General features: G+C 38.6%; 1 pseudogene across 1 annotated transcript; it reads right to left on the reverse strand.

Annotated features, from left to right (window-relative positions):
* Nucleotides 1-363: 363 nt before the first annotated feature.
* Nucleotides 364-2,390, reverse strand: LOC147607980 (putative galacturonosyltransferase-like 3 pseudogene; annotated as a pseudogene). Its single transcript, XR_015264602.1, has one exon. The product of XR_015264602.1 is annotated as a putative galacturonosyltransferase-like 3 pseudogene (transcript).
* Nucleotides 2,391-10,975: the final 8,585 nt, after the last annotated feature.

Genomic DNA, 10,975 nt, shown 5'->3' on the forward strand with positions numbered 1-10,975 from the left:
TTTATGATATAACAATTCTTCGTTAACTTCACCATCCATCATGCCCCTCCGCAACAGAAAACTGTTGCAAAACGTTCGCTCCACAAAGGTTTACGTGACGTTAAAACGCTTAGCACAAAGCCCACATTGACGTGCATAGCACGCAACCTTCACGCCCTCCCCATAACCGTTGACAACTCCAAATCAAGGCTTCCACCTTCATAATTAAATCACAACCCCTTACAAATTAAAAGCCCATTTAAGTACTAAACCACAATAATCATTTTTAAATAACAATCAAAACATACTTTTTTTATAAATTAAAACCCACCCGTGTACAACAATTCTCCAGTGTCCACCGAAAAGCTGGCCTTTAACCCAACGTTTGACGTACATAATTTAATTATTTCGTTGAAAAAACTCGCCCCCAGGAGGTACAAAATTGTACATTATTTAATACAAACAATCAAATATGATCCTTTGTACACAATTGCATACATGCAGCAAGAATTCTTCCTCTTGCCGCACAACTGTGGCTCACAATGCAAGCTCTTATTTTGATGCTGCTACAAGATATTGCTTGGCTTACAATTGAAGCTCTTATTACTTTCCCATAGCAATAAGTCAGGCCAATATATTACGAAAAGTAAAGCTCGCCTTGTAGGTGTTGTAGCTGCAATTATCCCCTTTGGATTGTTGCTTTACATGGGCTATAAGCTTTAGGAAAGTTCAGCCTTGCATAATCAAATGCTTTACCTTAAGCAGCATAGCTTATCGCGTATTAGACTAATTTATGTCTTAATACTTTAAATAGAGCCCTTTTAACATTAATCAAATTGAACTCCAATCACTTGCTTGGAATCTACCCACCATCATGATGATTAATATAAGTAATGATGCATGGCCAACCTTCATTAATCTCAATTCTGCATGGAAGCTAGATCATAAGGTGCCCACAAACTGTCAAGGGAGCAAGGCTTGTGATTGTCCAGCCTTACCCAAGGCTTGCCCTTGCCACTCCAATGCAAAAGACTAACAGGCCCAGGATGTAATGTTCTACATAGACCTTCAAAGTTGTCACCTCCCAATCCATGCTGATTCCATCTATGCTCAATTGGCTGCACATCACCTGCAAACACAAGCAAAAATGGAGGAAGAGACCCCAATTCATATATCCTTAGCTCCTTCTGCACCTCCATCCACTCTTCAATGGACTGTATGTACCCCCAAAACCGCCACATTTCCAAGTCCATCACCATAACCCCTGTGTTGAAGTAGCAAGGATCGTGGCCCTCGAACACCGCTGATAACGCCGGATCTATCCAAAACATGTCGGTGAAGTACTTGGTGAAATTGGCATGGCAATACTCCGGTGCCCCCAATGGATGAGAGTTAAGATTTGTATCCCATAACTTTGCAATGTCATCCAAAACTACTAGATCAGAGTCTAAGTAAATCACCCTCTTGACACATGATGGCAAAATGTCAGCCAAGTATGTCCTTGCATAATTCAGTGGTTGCTCCAAAGCCTCCCTAATAGATGCGGAGATCTTATCCTTGACCAAATCCACATCAAAATGGTATACCTTAAATTTAAGGTAAGGGAATGTAAGCTTCAGGATTTGGGCTAGCTCTGCCTTGAGTTCTGATGCTAGAAAATGGAAGACCACATTCTCTGGGCACGCAGAGTGCTGCACGATGGATAAGATGGCCGCAACCGAACCACGAATGTATGTCACATCAAGTGTCATTGCCACATGCACTGACAAAGAATCACACAAGTTATCTGCTTCATTGTAGGAGTAGTACAATTCTGAGGGGACACATTCCTTGCCATTCCGGAAAGCCGGGGCTTCTCGGAAATGCGGCCATTTGGAGCTCTCGAGGTCAGGGGGAAGAGAGGGTAGACGAGAGGGGTCTAGATCAGACTCTGGATCAAACAGCACAAATCTGCCACAGAAGGAGGGGAGGAATAGAGCCAGAAATGTGAAGAGTTGGAGAAGGATGTGGGTATTCAAAGCCAAGCAATGCACATTCATGATGGGCCTGTCTGAAGTATGATAGGGCTCAGGCGATTATGCAATGCAAAGCCCCATGAGGGCTTTGCTTGATTGTGAGGACAATTCTGAGCAAATGAAGGGTTGTGATCTCAAGTGTAGAGAAAAGATGGAGGCAAGGGGAGTAGGGATGGGGGATAACCTTTTCTAAACGAAAGTTTAGATGGTGGGATGTGATAGAGGAGCTACACACTATCAAGGACTGCAAATGTGATGGGAACGGGCATATGAATGAGCAGGTAACATGAGCAACAGAAAAGATCTACGTTGTCATGGGCAATGTGCATAGGGTCTAGAGATCAGCCTTTCACAGTAGAGAGGGCCCTTTGAAAGGGAAGGGTAAGAGAAGGCAGTCTGCGCCCTTTAATGTGGAGACTTTGCAACACATTGTCAATGAGAGAGAGAGAGAGAGAGAGAGAGGGATTCTCTTCAAAGAGACCTGTCACCTACGTTTGCTTTAAGAGAGAGAGAGAGAGAGAGAGAGAGAAGAGGAAGAAGAAGGAGAAGGAGAGAGAGAGAGAGTGACTGGAAGAAAATCAGAAGAGTCCTGTCATCTACCTTAGAGAGAGAGAGAGAGAGATGAAAGAGGAGGAGGAGAAGGAGAAGGAGAATATTGATGAAAGAGAAGAAGAAGAGAGAGATAGCGAGAGAAGAAGATGCAGAAGAGAGGAGAGAGAGCGAGAGAGAGAGAGAGAATTCCACTTGGAGGAGAGAGAAAATCCACTTTTTAATTTTCCCTTATCTTTTTGTATATTTATTTAAGAATAAATAGGAACAGAAAAAAGCAAAACAAAATAGGTATACAATCATCAGGGGCAGAATTTTTAAAAATTCAAAAGCGCAATATAAATCCATATATGTATATATTTGTTGATTTTTAAAATTAAATCTTCACGCTTCCCTGTTTGATCTCCCTTTTCCCACGCGACCGCCTAGCCCCGGTCGCATACACTGGCGTTGCCGGGGGTCCACGCGTGACGCAAAACCTTATACGGATCGGCGTACTTTTGCCGTAGATGCATGCCTACGGGTGCCATCCAACGGCGGGCATGAACGACACCGTCGGGCCAGCTGTCAAGGTCACGTCTTGTGAAGGCCGAGCGGGGCAGCCGGGGCTGCCCGGTCACTTGGGTACGGAGTGCGCGCCAATGGGGGACGCGTTAAATGCCTGCCACATGGCGGGAGCCCTGTCGACGTGTACAGTCTGTTTTTTCCCAAAAATAATAATAATTCATGGTCGGCAATTATTTATTTCGTGATAACGCACCTCCCTTGCGGTTATTTTCCCGCCGATTTTCAAGTTTTTCAACTAACTCAGAGTCAAAGAAGAAATGTTTTGGTTGGCATTTGCTTTTCTGCAATTTCATGCTTGGTTTCTAATAAGGGCCTTTTCCCACATGTCTAATTAACTTTGTCCATGTGCATTTAATTTTCACATCTATTTCCACATTCCCACATTTCTCAACTTATGTCATTTTGAGGTGGTTGGCCAAGTTTTCCAACAGAAAGTGTAGCATTGTAACTGTGCCAAAATTACGTTTTTCGTGACCAAGTTGCATTTATTGCTTATCGCTACGTTAACTTGGCCTTCGAGAAAGAGGGCCTAAGTCTCTTTGTCAAAACGGATCAGCATATTGGTGTTCGATTGCACTCTACAAACCTACTCTCAAGTTGGGAGTACCCCCCACACTTGCTTAAGTCTCACAATATCAAGCTTAGCACAGGTAGCTCAGCTTGATTAGAGAGGTCCACACTTTCACTAGTCATTCCTTTTGGGGTCCAATGCTCTTTGAGTGAATCAAGTTTTCCTTTCCAAAAAAACTATGGCACATGCCCCCCCCCCTCTTTTTTCAAAACATGTGGAAAATTTGTAAATCAATCTTTTTTTAACCCAATTTTTTTCCCTGACATCATTGTAAGCAAAAAAAAAAAATAGAGGCCCTAGGGCATTATTTTCTACGTTGATATTCGCTAGCCTTTTATTGCGATGCGAAGATTTGTTTTTCCTTTTAAAGGAGGCCACATTTTCCCAAGACAAAAGAATTAACCATGAATTTTTTTCTTGCTTTGAATTTTGCCTACTTTTTTGCAATGTGGCCACTTGGCCTATTGGGGCAACCTATAAGTAAGTTGTTTCACATGTTGATGTCTTGTGCCTTGCCCCTTTACCTTCACTTTTCATCTTCCTGCTGAGCACCTAAAAAGATCTCCCACTTATGACGACATGCACACTACTTAGTGCTTAGTGTGCATGTTGTCAAGGTGTGCTTAGTGCACACCTTGATCAAGCATTTTCCCAAAGTTATGGTCTTATGGATTAAGTATTATAAAGTGGCACTATCTATCTATGTAGACGTTGGATAGGTACTACAAAATAGCATTGAAAATTTATTCCCCTTGATAGATATTTTTTTATATTAAACAATAATATTATTATTGATATCATGTGTCTTTAACGAAGCTAGGCACCCCACCATAAGAGTAAGGTTGATTTTTGAAGTTTGACTTTGCCCTCAAATTAGATAGGGTTGACTAATTAGTTAGTCGTTTTTTGTATTATAATATTCTTTGGATGGTCAAATTAAAAATTTTAAAGGTTTTTTATATTAAAAATGTCTTAAAATATGCGAGATGGCCATAAAAAACAATAATGCTTGTGAGAATATAATCGTAAACATGCTCTCATTATATAAGATGAATTTCCCTAATCTATAATGATTTCTCTTCACTCAAATGATGTCCTACTACTCCCCCTAACATGTTCTTATTTTGGATGAAAGGACTTGGTGTGTTTTGCTTGTGATATTTACTCCAAATTCAACGATGATACTCAACATAAACTTTTGAACCCTATGATGGTTTTAGAGATTCTAATAAATTATATTGAAACCCTTTCATCGAAATCCTTCTTTGAACATTTATGTTGTTTTAGTAATGTCTAGCTTATCGTAATATTGTTTTTGCACATAGTTGAATTGGTTTTAGCATTAAGGTTGTTTACAAGTGAAAGCATGCTAAGGTGGTGCGCTTTTTTGTGCTCAAAAGCACATGCTTGCAATGCACACACAAAAGTACATTCAAGGACACTTTTTAAAGCACAATAAAAAGCATGCAAAAGACATATAACCTTTCATGTAATAATTTTATTCATCTTAATCATCATGAATTGTAAAGAATTAAACACAGTTTTTTTAAAAACCTCATTGCATGTACTTACCTAATTGACATGGTTTCCACCACCCTCGCCTCTCATCTCCCCATGAACTAGTTAAGCACCTCATGCCTTTTTTCTCAAACAGTTCATAGCATATTCCCCTAGGCAACAGCTTCATCCTTGTGCCATTGTGTCAACTACAACAGGCAAGAAGGTGTATCTTCCCGTAGCCAGCACCTTCCTCACCTAGACAACAGTAGGCCCAACTAACAACTACATCACCTACATCAGGCAAGAATCTCAAGTTAGCTCCATGACTACATTTTATTCTAGGTGCCTATTAGAATGTGTTTTCTCTTAGAAGTCATCATCTCCATATAATACTTCTCCTTACACCATTGTGCATCTCTTCACCACTCTCTACTTGTGTACAGCCCATACACTGTCTAGTATAACAACCTTCTTTAATAACCTTACTATTTTGGGTTGCTTAGTGCTGGTTGAACCATACATACGTACTATAGCTTCTAATGTGTACCACATGTACCTTGTTGTACACATGTACTTGTAGATGTACCTACTACCCAACTATACCTATTGTACATAGTAGGTACCTTGTTGTACCTACTATGTACACATGTACTTGCAGATGTACCTACTACCCAACTATACCTATTGTACCATGCGAGTACCAAATGTTGATGATGGCATAACCATGTCAGTTGTATTGGTGGATATATGGGCATTATATATATGATTAACTTGTTATCTCGGGGGGTGCACTATATGGAAGCCCCTCCTACGACGTGCGTTCAAGGGGTATTTAAAAAACCCCTTATCTGTGAATTTTGAGCTGATAAAACTACCCCTTTTTCTTTATAGACTTACAGGTTTTTTTTCAAAGTACAATTAAAATACCCCTCTTGTAATTGTATTTCTGTAAATTTACCCAATATTTTGGATTAAAAAAACCCCACCTAATGATCGCATGTGGTAGACTTACATTTTTTGAGGTGCACCCCCCGAGCTTGTTATAAGGGAAGGCAAGAAAGGATTTAGAGTGTCTAATTCTAATTCTAATAGCCTTTTGTAGTAGTTGCTGCAGTGTTTATTTAATGGTGCATGCATCATTACCCGATGTGTGGTTGTTGATGTTTCAGTTATGTCACATAAATAGGAAAAAGCACTAGAATTCCCCCTTACAAAAGTACTTCTACCACACAAAGGAAGAGTTCCATGATCAATATGATCTTAGCTTGACGGGCAAGTATCTAGCCTCTGTTCCTGGTGCTAGTATCTCAGAGAGAGAGTGACTTACTATTTTTAACCACCTACATAAACCAAAAAACTACAACTGCAAGGCCCGAATTCTTTGAGGACTTGTTAAGATTGCACCACAAAGTGCACCAAAAACTCCCCCCTAACAATGAAGTTGGAGTGCTTTTTTCCCGAGGCTTTGCATTTGAGAATTAAAAAGTAGCCCAACATCGAGCCAACAAGGAAATGCATAGAATCTATTAGGTTGAGTTTGCTGAGGGTGTTGTCACCAATATAACAAAATAAAACATGCTAGAGAAAAAGTTAGAACGATGGATGTTTGTGAATAGGGACAATACCATTGACTGCAAGTCAGTCACAACAATGTCATTATCTCACGGGCTGAGGCAAGGTGACATCATTGACACCTCTAAGGGAAGTCAGTTTGCCAGGCCCATTATAAGATAGCAATGCTACAAAGACAAGGAGTAGTGAATATGCTAAAATGGCAGTGTGGCCATGGTTGCTGGTAGCCAAGGAAAGGGGATGGGCACAGGGCGGGTTTCTTTTTACAACCACACTCTATACCCATGTCTTCTCTTTCTTCTCCCCTCCTCGCTACTCCTAGCCTAGCCCACAGCCAACCCACCTCCTCCCCCCCCCCCCTCATGCTCTCTCTCCCCCTCCAACCACTACAACCCACACGCTCTCCCTCTACACACCCTATCTCTCTCCCTCTCTTTCTCTTCCTCCTTGAGCATGCCCCCTCATGGTCTCTCCACCTCTGTCTCTCCCTCTCCCTCTCTCTCCCTATCTATCCATCTCCCTCTACACACTCTCTCTCTCTCTCTCTCTCTCTCTCTCTCTTTCTCATCCTCCTTCAACACACACTTGCATGATCTCTCCACCTCTGTCTATCTCTGTCCCTCCCTCTCTCCCGCTCTCTCTTTCTCCCTCTACACACTCTATCTCTCTCCCTCTCTTTCTCTTCCTCCTTCAACGCGCACCCTCATGCTCTCTCCACCTCTGTCTATCCCTCTCCTTCTCTCTCTCATTGCCATGCTCTCGCCCCCTTTCTAGCCCTCTCCCTCTCTCTCTCTCCATGCCCTACTTCTCTCTCTCTTTCTTCCTCTCTCACACTCCATCTACTCACTCTCTCCCTTTACTTTCTCTCTCTCCCTCTCCCTTTACTTTCTCTCACACTCCATCTCTCTCTCTCTCTCTCTCCCTCTCCCTTTACTCTCTCTCTCTCTCTCTCCCTTTACTCTCTCTCTCTCTCTCTACCTCTCTCTATTTCTCTTTGTCCTTCAGCACGCACCCTCATGCTATCTCCACCTCTGTCTATCCCTCTCCCTCTCTCTCATTTCCTCTCCCTCTCTCTCTCTCTCTCTCTCTCTCTCTGCCCTTTCTCTCTCCCTGCCTCTCTATATTTATGTATGTAGAGAGACCGGGAGAGGGAGAGAGAGGCAAAGAGAAAAAGGATTGATCATGCCAATCTCTCTCCCGCTTTCTTGTAACTAGACCCCCTCTCCCCCACTTTCTTATCCTCCCCCTCTCTTTTGTTCTCTCCCTCTTCCTTATGCTTAGTCTCTCTCTCTCTCCCTCTTCCTTATGGTCTATCTCTCGCTTTTTCTCTACATCTCGTTCTATCGCTTTCAACGAGTCTATATACAAATTCCCTAATTCAATACTTTAAGGAGAGGAGAGATATTGAAGGAAAAAAATAAAATAAACAATACCATACTTGCTCAAATAAACTCATGTACACAATGAATAACATTTTCCAAGGAAAATACATTCCTTAGCTAAGAAAAACTATATACAAACCAAAAAGAGAAAATCCACACATTTACATATTCTATTTTACATGATTACTCTCCTTTATTCAATTAACGGGCAACACTACATGGTCTAACATCACATCCTTTCACATATCCTCTCATCTCATTCTCATCTCTTCATTCAAATCTATTCACATTTAGTAACATTTTCTACTTTCGATACCGTTAGGACTTTTTCTAACTTTCTGTTGGCCTAGTTAAAGGTACTTTTTTTCGATGGATATTTTCATATTCTTTCTCAAATTTCTCAAGTGAATTATATTCAATATTCTTCTTTTGAGTAAAAGATTCATGGGATTTACAAAAATCAATTTCCCAATAATGCTCAAAATCAATTCTACCCATATTTCCCAATAATGCTCAAAATTCCACTTTTGATAAATACTCATAATTTGAATTGTGCTAAAAATTCCTCTTTTTTCCATTTAATTTCTTGGATCTCAAATATCATTAGAATTCCTCTTTTTACATTTAAATGATTGAATTCCAAATGTCATGGGAATTCCTCTTTTATCATAAAATAATTTTATCTAAAATTTCTCTTTTCTTTAATAAAATATCCATTATTTCAATTCCTCTTTTCTTTAATAAAATGTCCATTATTTCAATTTTACCAAGAATTCCACTTTTACTATTTAAATGATTGAATTCCAAATGTCACGGGAATTCCACTTTTATCATTTAAATTTTCTCATGCATAAATTAAATTTATCTAAAATTTCTCTTCAAATAAAAATATCCATTAATTCAAATATGCTAAGAATTCCACTTTTACTATTTAAATGATTGAATTCTAAATGTCACGGGAATTCCTCTTTTATCACTTAAATTTTTTCATGCATAAAATAAATTTATATAAAATTTCTCTTTAAATAAAATATTCATTATTTTAATATACCAAAATTTCTCTTTTTCCATTTAGTTACATGGATCTCCATTATCATGGGAATTCCTCTTTTTGCATAAGAATAAAATTACCAAAAATTTCTCATTTCTCTAATTAATTATTTACGCATAAATACTAAAAATTAGTTTTCCATGAATGTAATGAAAATTATTCTTTTAGCATAGGATGACTAATCCTAGAATATGGTAGGAAGTCCTCTTTTCACATTATGTACAAAAATGAATTATGTATTAATTTCTTAAAAATTTTGCCATAGCTTTGCTACTATTAATGATAATTTTTAATATTTTTGAAAAGAATAAGACTTTATAATACTATTATGATAGAATAACTATCATTTAGACCTAAATCTAATTTATGGAATTAAATCATAAGTTTATCATAATTCTATTAGCAAATAAGCATTAAAAAGCCATTTTAACCTCTAGCTTAACTAGCATAGAGTTTGATTTTTGAATTGAGAATTTATTAATGAGAAGCATCATTTGAATAGAGAATTGGTCATAGGAATGACCATTCTTTTGGGGAGAGAGAAATATACATTAAAAAATCCTAAATTAAGCATAAAGATAAATGTTTTGTGATTAATCATTAGAATTCTTTAGAAATCTAAATTTGCATTAAAAAACAATCTATTTGAAACTTCTCAAGCTTGAGAGGGGGTTGAGAAGCAAAAACATTGAGAATATTAGAGAAAAACCATGAAAGTATATCTTACCTCTTGATTTTCTTGCTTCTTTCTCTTAGAAGGAATCCCCCAACCAATCAATTGGTTAGTGTGTTGAGAGGAAAGCTCCAAGGATGGTTGAAGAGAGAGAGAAGCTCCAATCTCTCCAAAATATAGAGGATTTTTAAGGATTAATAGAAAATATGCTTATTTTAATGTAATACTGGCATCATCTAGTTCATAGATGAGAATACAAAAGAATGAGGGTCTATTTATAGGTGAGGGAGGCCACTAGCTGAGTCCAACTAAGTTCTAGAATTTGGACAAGATTTGGACCAGTTTAGCTCCCATTTTGATCCAGGAGAGAGGAGAGATAAAAATATCACAATTTTTTTGATTTAAAAACTCATCCACATGTGTGAAATAGGTGCCTACCTTAAAGTCTCCCCCCTCCTTACCAAGGTGTCAAAATGTATCATTATTCTAAAATATCTCATTTTTTTAGTAATATCTCATAGTTTTTAACTAATAGACCTTGTACTCAATCAACTCTTCGTCTTATGTGAGCATTTACTCATTTTTGGGTATTTTCTTTTATTCTTTGGATTTATCTCATCCCCACACTTGGATTAATCCTATTAGCCCATAGGAACCTTAATTGGACCATAATCCAAAATTTTTAGAAAATCTTGACCCTTAGGCTAAGGTCTTTTAAATCATTTTTAATTGATTCCTATTGCACTTTGGAGAATTTATTTTGAGCTTCTATTTTAGGAAAATATATTTTTGATATTTGGAGAATTTTTATATCCAAAAATATCTCAATATTGAATTACCTCTCTCTAGACATTTTCTTTCTCTAGGCCAAAACAAGGTAAAACAAGATATTTCTTCTGAGAGGGGAATAATTACAAGAGTAGAAGGGGAGGTTCTTACACCTTTACACCTCAAAAGCTAGAGGGAGAAATCTTACAGCCTCTGTACTCGACAAGGCAACTCTTGGCTGCTTCTTACTGATCCAACTCACCAACAACACTCCCAAATGAGAACATAAAACCACTGCAACACTACCAGCCCAATCAGCATTTGTATACCCATGCAGCTGTATCTCTA

This window comes from Cibotium barometz, chromosome 54 (genome assembly GCF_041138505.1).
Source record: "Cibotium barometz isolate CiBa-2024 chromosome 54, ASM4113850v1, whole genome shotgun sequence".
Lineage (NCBI taxonomy): Eukaryota > Viridiplantae > Streptophyta > Polypodiopsida > Cyatheales > Cibotiaceae > Cibotium > Cibotium barometz.